The sequence below is a fragment of the Peromyscus maniculatus genome, chromosome 1 (genome assembly GCF_049852395.1).
Source record: "Peromyscus maniculatus bairdii isolate BWxNUB_F1_BW_parent chromosome 1, HU_Pman_BW_mat_3.1, whole genome shotgun sequence".
NCBI classification, from domain to species: Eukaryota; Metazoa; Chordata; class Mammalia; order Rodentia; family Cricetidae; genus Peromyscus; species Peromyscus maniculatus.
The window spans coordinates 160,256,184-160,267,686 of NC_134852.1; the positions used below are offsets into that span (position 1 = coordinate 160,256,184).

The following is an 11,503-nucleotide window of genomic DNA, read 5'->3' on the forward strand; positions in this document are numbered from 1 at the left end:
GAAAGGAGCGTCTGAGCTTCGTTTGCACAAGAAACAAAGCTATGCACCTAACTCCTGGGCCTAGTGGATAGGCCATGTCTCCATAAGGGTGTTTTCCTTAATTCAGATCAGTGGTTGGTCTGAAAAGCTTATTGTGTCTGCTGTTTTGGCCTAGGATGCTTGATACATTGTTAGTATGAGAGCATGCATGAAATTTATAGCAGGAAACAGCTGATGTATTAAAAGCCAAATAACACCAAATACTCTTTGAGATTTGGGTTCCTCTGGAAGAAGTCCTTGATTCTTCCAGGTATAGCTTTACCATATACAGCTGAATTTCTGCTTCATATTCCTGTGGTTCTTAGCAGTTATGTCTCCCTGTTTGTTTCTGACTTCGTCAATTTGGATATACTTTCTCTGCCTTTTGGTTAGTTTGGATAAGGTTTGTCTATCTTGTTGATTTTCTTAAAGAACCAACTCTTTATTTCATTGATTATTTGTACTTTTTATTTCATTGACTCTTTGTTTCTATTTTATTGATTTCAGCCCTCCATTTGATTATTTCTTGTCATCTAGTCCTCCTGGGTGAGTTTGCTTCTTATTATTCTAAAGCTTTCAGATGTGCTGTTAAGTTGCTAGTGTGAGATTTCTCCAACTTCTTTTTTTTTTTTTCTTATATTTTAAGGGACAGAGTGCACAGGCCTGTGGGAGAGACACGTGCGTGGAGAAGAGGAAGGGGGGGAGGGAGAGAGGGAGGGAGAGAAAGGGAGGGAGGGAGGGGGAGAGGGAGGGGGAGGGAGGGAGAGAGGGAGAGGAGAGAGAGAGAGAGGCCGACTTCTTTATGTAGGCATTTAGTGCTATGAATTTTCCTCTTAGCACTGCTTTTATAGTGTCCCAGAAGTTTAGGTACGTTGCACATTCATTTTCATTGAGGTCTTTAATTTCTTTCCTTATTTCTTCCTTGACCCAGTGGTGATTCAGTTGAGCATTATTCAGTTTCCATGAGTTTGCAGGCTTTCTGTAATTTGTGTTGTTGTTGAATTCTAACTTTAAGCCATGGTGATCCAATAAGGTACAGGAAGTTATTCCAATTTTTTTGGTATCTGTTGAGTTTTGCTTTGTGACTGAGTATGTGGTCAGTTTTAGAGAAGGTCCTATGGGGTGCCGAGAAGAAGGTACATTCTTTTGTGTTTGGGTGGAATGTTCTGTAGATGTATATTAAGTCCATTTGAGTCATAACATCTGTTAGATCCCTTATTTCTCTGTTAAGTTTCTGTCTGGCAGATCTGTCCATTGGTGAGAGTGGGGTGTTGAAGTCTCCCACTATTAGTGTGTGTTTGATGTGCAATTTAAGCTTTAGTGATGTTTCTTTTACATATGTGGGTGCCCTTGTATTTGGGGCATAGATGTTCAGAATTGAAACTTCATTTTGATGGGTTTTTTCCTGTGATGAATATGAAATGTCTTTCATGATTTCTTTTGATTATTTTAGTTTGAAGTCTATTTTGTTAAATATTAGGATAGTTACACCAGCTTCCTTCTTAAGTCCATTTGATTAGAAAGTTTTTCCCAATCTTTTACTCTGAGGTAGTTAGTGTCTATCTTTGAAGTTGAGGTGTGTTTCTTGTATGCAACAGAAAGATGGATCCTGTTTTCATATCCATCCTGTTAGTCTGTGTCTTTTTTTTAATATAATTTATTTATTTTTGTTTGTATTGGTGTTCTGCTTGTATGCATGTCTGTGTGAGGGTGTCAGATCTTGTAGTTACAGACAACTATTAGCTGCCATGTGGGTGCTGGGGATTAAACTCATGACCTCTGGAAGAACAGTCAGTGTTCTTAACCACTGAACCATCTCTCCAGTCCCCAAGTCTGTGTCTTTTTATAGATGAATTGAGTCAATTGATATTAAGGGATATTAATGACCAGTGATTGTTAATTTCTGTTTTTTTTGGTGATAGTGTGTGTGTGTTTCCCTTCTTTGGTATTTATTGGTGTGGAATTATCTATTGCCTGTGTTTTCATGGGTATATCTAACTTCCTTAGGTTAGATTTTTTCCTTCTAGTGCTTTCTGTAGGGCTGGATTTGTGGATAGGTCTTGTTTAAATCTGGTTTTGTCATGAAATATCTTATTTACTCCATCCATGGTGATTGAAAGTTTTGCTGGGTATAGTAGTCTAGGCTGACATCTGTGGTCTCTTAGTGTCTGCATAACATCTTTCCAGGACCTTTTGGCTTTCAGAGTTTCCATTGCGAAGTTGGGTGTTATTCTGATGGATCTGCCTTTACATGTTACTTGGCCTTTTTCCTTTTCAGCTCTTAATATTCTTTATGTTTAGTGGTTTGATTATTATGTAGCAAGGGGACTTTTTTGGGAGTCCAGTCTATTTGGTGTTCTGTAAGCTTCTTGTATCTTCATAGGCATTTTATTCTTTAGGCTGAGAAAGTTTTCTTCTATGATTTTGTTGAATATATTTTCTGTGCCTTTGAGCTGGTATTCTCCATCTTCTATTCCTATTATTCTTAGGTTTGGTCTTTTCATGGTGTCCCAGATTTCCTGGATGTTTTGTGTTATGACTTTGTTGGCTTTAATGTTTTTTTTTTACTGACAAATCTATTTACTCTATCATATCTTCAATGCCAGAGATTCTCTCTTTCATCTCTTGCATTCTGTTGGTTATGCTTGCATCTATAGTTCCTGTTCTTTTTCTCAGATTTTCCATTTCCAGCATTCGCTTGGTTTGTGTCTTCTTTATTGCTTCTATTTCAATTTTCAAGTCTTAAACTGTTTCCTTCACCTGTTTACTTGCTTTTTCTTGGTTTTCTTGACTTTCTTTAAAGGAGTTATTGATTTCTTCCATTTTTTTTTTGTCTTTTCCTCAATTTCTTTAAGGGAATTTTTCATTTCCTTTTTAATAGCCTCTATCATCTTCCTAAAGTCATTTTAAAGGTCATTTTCTTCTGCTTTCTCTATGTTGGGATGTTCAGGTCTTGCTGTTGTAGAACTGCTAGGTTCTGGTGGTGCCATTTTTGCTCTTTAAGTTGTTGAATATATTCTTGCACTGGCATCTACTCATCTCTTCCTCCAATCGGTGCAGGTGGTGTCTGTGTCTCAGGGAGCTGCTCTTGGTCCATTCAGCACTGGTGGTGTTTGTATCTCAGGAGGCTGCTGGGGTCTTTGGGGGATGGGTGGGTTTGGGGGACAAAGTGGGACTTATAGATTACAGGATCTGATTTTGGGTGGTGGTGGGCAAGCCTGCCTGCAGGAGTCTTGCCTGCTGTCCTGCAACTGGGGCTGGACTGGGTGGGATAGGGGAGCACAGGTTGTGCCTAGGGACCTAGGGCCTAGGGACTAGAGACTGAGGTGACTGACTTGGAGAACAGTCACTCACCTCTTGGTGCACTCGTAGCTGCCAGAGTCTGTGTCTCAGGAGCAGCTGCGATCTTGGGGGATGGGTGGGCTTGGGAGATAGAGTGGGGCTTGTAGATTATAGGGTCCAATGGGGGGTGGGCAGGCCTTCTCCACAGGAGTCCTGCCTGATGGCCTGCAATTGGGGCTGCAATGAATGAGGGTCCAACTATTGATTCTTATCTTGATCAGGCTAATGATGGGACTCTGCATCCTCAATTGCATGGCTAACTACATCAAACATAGAATAAACTAAGTTAAACTACTGGTCCTTAGGACCAACTATGCCCTCCTCGAACAGAAGGAGTCAACTATTTGATTCATGCCCATAAAACCAATGGGCAATGTGACAGAGCAAGACAGTGCCAAGCTTCCTCCATCTTGTATTCTTGCTGAGGCTATTTTAGGGTTAACTAGAATTTGATCTCCTTGATGAAGAATGACATGGAAAATTACCCAACTCTATTTTAGGAACCTTAGATCAAGATGCTCCAGCTAACTTATCTTAGCATCTGTTAAACTGTCCATTTCTGCACCCCCACCCCAGCTGACTGATTACCTTAGCTTCTGTTAAACTGCTTGCTTGCATAAAACCTCTACCTACAGCTATCAAATGAGACAACAGGATGTGGTTTTTGCCTTTAAAAACTACTTACGGTGTAGCATGAATTTTAACAGGTCTTATTAATAAAAACAAACCTGGACCCAGGTATTGGGGTGAATGCTGGAAGATCAGAGAAGCAGAACAATCCACAGCCACCTCACCTTGCCAATTCCTCAGCTGATCCTATTTCCTCAGACTGGAAGCCTCTGAGTCCTTTTCCAGAATGAATCTCAGCTGAACTGCTGCTTAAAAGCCTAAAAGCTTAACCAGCCTAGTTCCTGGTTTTCATGCCTTCTATACCTTTCTGCTTTCTGCCATCACTTCCTGGGATTAAAGGCATGAGTCACCATGCCTGGCTGTTTCTAGTGTGGCTTCGAACTCACAGAGATCCGGGCGGATCTCTGCCTCCAAAAGGCTAAGATTAGAGGTGTGTGTGCCACCATTTTCTGGCCTCTATGTCTGTCTAGTAGCTGTTCTGTTCTCTGACCCCAGATAAGTTTATTAGGGTGCACAATATATTGGAGAACACAATATCACCACATTACTCTAAAATACTTACTGCTACACTGGGTTCTGTAGTCCCAGCTAGCTGGATGGAATGAAGACTTTCTTTTCTTTTCTTTTCTTTTTTTTTTTTTTTTTTTTTTTTTTTTTTGAGACAGGGTTTCTCCGTGTAGCTTTGCGCCTTTTCCTGGAACTCACTTGGTAGTCCAGGCTGGCCTCGAACTCACAGAGATCCGCTTGCCTCTGCCTCCCGAGTGCTGGGATTAAAGGCGTGCGCCGCCGCCGCCGCCGCCGCCGCCGCCGCCGCCGCCGCCGCCGCCACCACCGCCCGGCGGAATGAAGACTTTCAATTGGTTGTATATTATGTCTAAAAGGTCATCTCTGGTGGGCTCCCTGATAACATTCTACCAACTTAGCTATAATTTTTTAAAAAGATTTATTTATTTAATGTATATGGGTGCATTGTGTGCGTGCCCATCTGTACACCAGAAGAGGATATTGGATCCCATTATAGACAGTAAGCTGCTATGTGGGTGCTGGGAATTGAACTCAGGAGCCCTGGAAGAACATCCAGTGCTCTTATCCACTCAGCCATCTCTCCAACCCCCCATGATTCTAGCCAAGAAAGATTTGTTCTGTACTTCTGAGTCTACTGGGTGGGCTCAGCACTCATTTTGCTCTCTGTCCCTGATGATGGGTTGTGTCAGGCATTATTCTAGGTGAGTAGGAGGTCCTCACAGGTTAGCAGGGGAGGGGCAAACTCAGTTTGAAATGGGAGTGGCTTGAAAACAAAGATCCAGTACCTGCAGGCTGTCACTGTTGCCCTTGTCCTTAGGACCAGGGTAAGGAGTGTGGGCCCAGTGTGCCTTCTCTTCAATGCTGACACTTGCTTTAGCTTACCTGGTAGCTGCCTATAAGGCAAGTCCAGCTTGAATGGGTGCCCAAGTTTGAAACCAACACCAGTCACTGGAGAAAAACCTCCACAGGGCTCTTATCACTGAGGAACACATTATCTGCTGTGGCAGATGGCTTTTCCATATGCCTTTGGGGAGGCAGGCAGTCACAAATGGCTCTAGCCTTATGTCATCACACTTAAATGTCACTAGAGGAAAGAGTCTTTAATTTTTTTTTAACCGTCTGTCTATTAAAAACATGTTTATCTCCATTCCAGAGAAGGCTTTTGGATGGTACTGTTTGAGTCATGCCCTTTGTAGTCAGCGCTGGCCCAGGGGCTAAGGCTTAGGGAAGTCAGATCCAGGTCACAGATGATAATCTGCAGACTACTCCTACCAGAGTCACCAAAGGAAAGACTGCTGGCCAGCCCGATGCAAGGACCCACTTCACTCCCTAGTTCCCCAGAATAGCCATTTAGCAAACATGGGATTGAGACACTTAAGCCTGGTACGCCGCTGCCTAGGGTAAAGGTTCTGGAATGTTCTTTTGAGGGTGGTGGGCAGAGATGTATATGCTGTCCATTTATACAGGGGGTATGCTTCAGGGCATTTCACCCGGGACTTATTCTCTGGTCTCTTCTGCAGTACTTTGGGGTTTTCAGAGGGAGGGGATTTGGAAGAAACACTTTACTGTTGTCTTTCATAAAAGCCTAGCAAACTGAGAATTGGCATATTCACCAAGCGTTACCACAGCAACCCGGACACATGTGAAAACCCTGTATTCACTTAGCAAAAGGATGCTTTTCCCTGGGGAGACTGCCTGCTCTGACTGGCTGTTAAGCAACACAGTCTCTTGTGTCATCCAGGAGTCTGCTCTCTGGTCCTTGTGTAGAGGAGACAACATCACAAATAGCCCCTGCTTACCATTTTTCTCCTACCCCACCCCTCCTTATTCTACAGTGGCCTCTTTTCCACCTGCTCTGATTCCTCATGGGTTCTGTGAATCCTCCTCAAAGCTGGTACCACTTTCCTCTTTTCCCTCAGGCAGAGTGAAAAGACAGCAAATTCTTAAAAAGTGGTATCTCCCCGCCCCCCCCCCCCCCCTTTCAGAAGCAGAATGGGTTTGTAGAAAAGCTTGGAGACTGCAGTCACGGGACAGATTGGATCTTGTCTACCTTCTCATGGACGGTTTAAATGTCCCCTAGAGTTCATGTGCTGGAAACTGAATCCTCAGTGCTAGATGTTGATGGCATTTAAAAGGTGGGAATGTTGGGACACGACTGAGCAGAGCCCTCACTGATGGGCCAAACCCTTCATCGTTAGTAGGTAGTGGAGGAGGAGAGGCACCATCGAGAAAGCTCTGTCCAGCATCCCGGCTCTGTGCTGCTGTGCAATGCTGCTGCCATGTTCTGGTGCAGCCCAAGGACCTCACCAGATGCCGAGTTTCCAGAGCTGTGAACCAAACAGACCTTTCCTGTGTGAGCTGCCCTGTCTTTGGCATGTTAAGGGCAGTCTAGCGACGGTGCTGGCATCTCACAGTGGCTTCTCAATGAGTATTGCAGAATGGGGTGAAAAGTAAAACTCTGAAGCTCTCTGACTAGACCATTCCCACATAATTTGTTTTGTTTGTGTCTGGCACAGCATTAGGAAAGACGGGCAATGGAGGTGACAGCCGGGCCCATCTAGAAGCAGAGCATGAGGAAAAGCAGAAGCCAATACGGGTTTCCCAAAATGCTCCTGGGCTGCGGGTAGAGCTCAGTGGTAGGGCTATAGCTTGCCTACCACTGGATTCTACTGCCAGAATTACTGCTACACAAAATATCTTCCATCTTTGTTTTATTTACTTTATTACAGTTGAGACAGAATGTGTGCGTGCATGCGTGCGTGCGTGCGTGCGTGCGTGCGTGCGTGTGTGTGTGTGTGTGTGTGTGTGTGTGTGTGTGTGTGAGAGAGAGAGAGAGAGAGAGAGAGAGAGCATATGCCATGGTGCATGCGTGCAGGCGGGAACTCACAGGAGCCCTTCCCTCCCACTGTGCAGGTCCTGGGATCTAACACAGGTCGAGGCTAAAGCGGCAAATGTTTCCACCTGCTGAGCCATCTCACCAGCCACGTCCTGGGTTTAGGCGACCTTACAGTCACTAGCCCAGTGTGCTTAGCCATGGATCGGTTGAGGGATAGAGCACATAAAAGAATGGCATTTATTAATGTTGACTCTTCTTATCAAGAAGCAGGTGAATGTCCTGTGATGTGGATGACTGTGTGCCTCTCTTGTTACTAACACATCCTCAACAAGGACTTACCACATGGTAGACAGTGCTCAGCAGGTTAATGAGATCTTCCTTTGGGAAATATATTCTTATACATTTTCTAATAGCATTCAGCAACCCATTTTACAGATCAACAGAATGAGGTTCAGAGGAATCTACACACTGTAGTCTCTTAAAGTAGCAAAGGGCAAGGCCAGGGTTTGGCCTGAGCAGTCTCACTTCAAAGGCTCAGTTTTGGCATGGAATGGAGGAATATAAATATGATTAAGAATTCATTTTAGAGCTGGATGGTGGTAGTGCATGCCTTTAATCCCAGCACTTGGGAGGTAGAGGCAGGCAGATCTGTGTGAGTTCGAGAGACAGCCAGACAGCCAGGGCTGTTACACAGAGAAACGCTGTCTTTAAAAAACAAACAAACAAAAATTCATTTTAGCCTTCCCTCAGCTGCCGCCAGGGTGCTTGTTCCTTCCAAGGAAGCTAAGGCCACGTTGTAGTGAGGCCCTCACTTCCTCCTGTCACACGCACTGAGCCAGCAGTCGGAAACATGGCCTCCGTTTGTCTGAGCTCGCCTGCATCTACTCCGCCCTCACCCTGCATGACTGTGAGGTGGCGGTCATGGAGGATAAGATCAGTGACCTTCTTAAAGCAGCTGGTGTCAGTGTTGGACCTGGCCTGGCTTATTTGCAAAGCCCCTGGCCAATGTCAACACGGGAGCTTCATCAGCAATGTAGGGGCTGGGCCTTCTCCAGCAGCTGGAGCCGAGCCAGCAGGCGGTCCTGCCCCTCCACTGCTGCTGCTCCAGCTGAGGAGAAGAAAGTGGAAGCAAAGAAGGAAGAATCTGAGGAGTTTGATGATGACACGGACTTTGGTCTTTTTGACTAAACCTTCTTTGTTAACACGTCCAATAAAAAGCTGAACCTGTTGATATTTTAATCTGTGTACCCCGATAAAGCTTATCTGAGAATCAGAGGAAAAAGCCAGCCACTACAATAAACATAGAAGTCAGGCAATGGTAGCACATGCCTTTAATCCTACCATTCAGGAGGCAGAGATCCATCTGGATCTCTGTGAGTTCAAGGCCACACTGGGAACAGAGCCAGGCATGGTGGCACACACCTTTAATACCAGCACTAACCATAGAGGTCTGGAGATCTGTACAGACAGACAGGAAGTGATGTAGGTGGGTGAAGAGAGGAAGTGAGATGGCAGAACAGGAAGGCATATAGGCCGAGCGGTGGTGGCGCACGCCTTTAGTCCCAGCACTCGGGAGGCAGAGCCAGGTGATCTCTGTGAGTTTGAGGTCAGCCTGGTCTACAGAGTGAGTTCCAGGTCAGGCTCTAAAGCTACAGAGAAACTGGAAAAAAACCAAAAAGAAAAAAAAAAAGGCATATAGACATGAGTATACAGGAAGTAGGTCTCTCTGGAAGCTGAGGAGTTGGTGAGGTGAGGTTGGCTATGGTTTGCCCTATTCTTCTGATCTCCCAGCTTTCACCCCAATATCTGGCTTCGGGTTTTTTTTGTTTTTTGTTTTTTTTTTTTTTTTAGAATTCATTTTACTTCTGTGGAGTCCGAGCTCCGTGCAGAGCAAGGGACTATGCTTGGTCATTCATTCAGTCATAAAATGCTAACTGTGTGCCACTGGGGATATATATGAAGACATTTGGGGATATATTATGGCTTAAAGTTAAAAGTCTTTTCAGCTGGATCTACAATTCCTAGGTGTCCCTGCCTCTCCCATTTGTACTGAGGTCTCTATGTTGACCAGGCTGGTCTGGAACTTCCAGACTCTAGTGAGCTTCTACCTCAGTGTGCAGCTGTATGCCACCAAACCCTTCCCTCTGACTGGCTTTTAAGTTTCACACAGGTTTGTAGGAAAAGGCAAAAATCCAACTCTGCCCTCAACTCCTGGTTGGCTTTGAGACTTAAACAGACATGGCATAGATGAACAGGAGAAAAAGCATACAGGTTTCCCTGCCTCGAGTCTTGTGTATCACGGGGGTTTGCATGGAGAAATGAAGACTTATGGACCTGTGACCCAACTGCAATTGCTAGTGTCTTTAGACCCCAAGTGCCACTCCCAGGATGAGAAAGAAATAGGGAGTGTGAAGAAGAGGAGGAAGAGGAGAAGACAAGGACCCCAGGAAGCAGCTGGGGAAGAGTCAGTTACTCTATACCATGGACAAAGGATAGCTAAAGTCTGCGGAAGTACTTAAGTGGGGAGACTGAAATGGCGAGTTATTATTATCTGTTGGGGGCGGTGCTGGAAATGGAGTCCAGGGCCTCTGGATGATGGTTTCTTTCTGATATAGTGAGGGAAGCTGTCATGGGAATTTCACTTCCTGCTTTATTATTGTTTTATTTTGCTTATGAGACAGGGTTTCACTATGTAACCCTGACTGGCCTTGAACTCACTGAGCTCTTCATGCTTCTCCCTCCCGAGAGCTGGGTTTAAAGGCATATGCTACCATCCAGGCCTCATCTCCTGCTTTTAGGAAACAGAAGAGAGCATTGTACAGAAGTTAACAGCCATATTGGCTCAAAATGTTTATTTTGCTGTTTTCATTTGTGCTGGGGCTTTAAACACTTAAGGTTGTATTCACATAGGTTTGATTACAGAAACTAATTAAGTATTCTCTGAATACTGAAAAGGAAACCAAAAGAGGACACACATTCAAGTTCCTCTATCAACATGTCAGGGATGTATTTTTTAACTCCAATTAAAAATGTTTTGAAATTTGTTTTATCAGTATGATAGGACCTCAGACTTAGTAGGCCCTGAGACCTTAGAATAGCTGACTCCATGATGGAAATACTATTCAGGTTGTAAAACTCAGCACACAGCACCACCTGCCAAAACTAAAACAAAGACCTCCAAGTCCGCATAGTTCTGGGAAAGTCTCTAAATGTACTAACCTTGCCTTTTGGCTTCTGTAGTTCCGCTTCTGGTTAGGTGTTCTTGTTAACTGAAGTATGTCAGCCCAGAACATGGTTTCGTATTTAAAAGCTCCCCGAGAAAGGCTCCGGGCTACACTGAGAGCCTGAAACACCCAATGTAATTGCTGTCCAGCTAATAAAGACATTCTACTGTTAAACCCGTGTCCGAGCAGCTGTCTCTGGTGAGTACCCCACAACAACGAGTATGTGTGTTTTGTCAGCATGTCTACTTCTGCGTCAGGTGTGTGCCTGGTACTCAGTGATGTCAGAAGAGGGCATCAGATCCCCTGGAACTGGAGTTACCCATTGGTGTCAGCCATTATGTGGGTTTTGGGAGCCAAACCTAGGCCTTCTGCAAGAGCATCAAGGGCTCTTAACCCCTGAGCTATCTTCTTCAGCCCCATATTACTGATGTTGTTATTATTATTATTATTATGTTTTTAATTTTTGAGGCAAGGTCTCCATGCAGCCCTGGCTCCCTTGGAACTCACTATGTAAAGCAGGCTAGCCTCCAACTCACAGAGATAGGCCTGCCTCTGCCTCCTGAGTGCAGGAACCAAAGGCATGAACCACTAGACCCAGCTATTATTATTGTTATTATTAATTAATTATTTTGGAGACAAGGTCTTAAATTGTAGCCTGGGCTAACTTTGAACTCATGGCAATTCTCCTGCCTTAGCTTCCCAAATACTAGGATAACATGCATGTGCCTCTCTTGAGTGGAAAGATAAATAACCCTCCGGTATGATTCGTGTACAAAGATAAAAAGTAATGTGATGTGTTTTTACACATTAGGCACTGGCAGAGGGGTGTGGTGAAGGCTGTCAGGGGCAGGGAAATCTGGGGCAGAGGAGCCCAGTGGCCAGGCACGAAGCAGGAGGGAGGCATCTAAGTGACCCGGGAGGACACAGC

The 11,503-nt window shown here is 44.6% G+C and overlaps 1 pseudogene; it reads left to right on the forward strand.

Annotated features, from left to right (window-relative positions):
* Positions 1 to 5,874: 5,874 nt before the first annotated feature.
* LOC107401638 (large ribosomal subunit protein P1 pseudogene) lies at positions 5,875 to 8,539 on the forward strand (annotated as a pseudogene).
* The last annotated feature ends 2,964 nt before the right edge of the window (positions 8,540 to 11,503 follow it).